This window comes from Pistacia vera, unplaced genomic scaffold, assembly GCF_008641045.1.
Source record: "Pistacia vera cultivar Batoury unplaced genomic scaffold, PisVer_v2 Contig634, whole genome shotgun sequence".
Taxonomy (NCBI): domain Eukaryota; kingdom Viridiplantae; phylum Streptophyta; class Magnoliopsida; order Sapindales; family Anacardiaceae; genus Pistacia; species Pistacia vera.
In genome coordinates, this window is record NW_022196484.1 from 4231 (window position 1) to 4984 (window position 754).

General features: G+C 35.1%; 1 non-coding gene across 1 annotated transcript; it reads right to left on the bottom strand.

Moving 5' to 3' along the window:
• Positions 1 to 647: 647 nt before the first annotated feature.
• LOC116111409 lies at positions 648 to 754 on the bottom strand. Its single transcript, XR_004125064.1, has one exon. It is a non-coding gene; the product is annotated as a small nucleolar RNA R71 (small nucleolar RNA).

Sequence of the window (754 nt, forward strand, 5' to 3'; positions counted from 1 at the left end):
GCTAATTTGAATTTTTTTATTTTTTATTTTTGCTTTACTTAGTTATTTTTAATTAGTTTAGTTTTAATATCAGGTTTATTTTGTTCTTTTATTTTTAGATCAAGAGGTGCAAATCTTGATCCTTTCGATTCTATGATAGAGAGAACAATTAGAAGGTTGAGAAAAGTAAGGAGACAAGAAAGCACACAAGAATCAGGTTCAATGGAGAATCAAGGTTAAATAATCAAGAGAGTGAGAATGAGGAAGTCCGTAATGTAGCTAGTGGAGTTGTTGTTGCTCAAAGAGCATTGAAGGACTATTCTAGTCCAACAATTGAAGGGTGTGCATATACCATCAGGAGACCACCAGTTCAAGCAAACAATTTTGAAATAAAGCCAGCTATCATTCAAATGATACAATAACTAGTGCAATTTGGAGGGTTACCAAGTGATGATCCTAATTTGCATATTGCAAATTTTCAAGAGCTTTCTAACACTTTCAAGCATAATGTGGTATCCAATGATGCAATTAGGCTTAGGATTTTCCCATTTTCTCTTAAGGATAAAGCTAAGGCTTGGTTGATTTCACAATCACCTTGAGGCATTACTACTTGGGATGAGTTAGTTCAAGTGTTCCTTGCGAAGTACTTTCCACATGTCAAGTCCATCAAGATGAGATGTGACATCACAATTTTTTTCCAGCAAGATATGGAGTCACTTTATGAGGCTTGGGGAAGATACAAAGATCTCTTACGGAAGTGTCCTCACCATGGTTT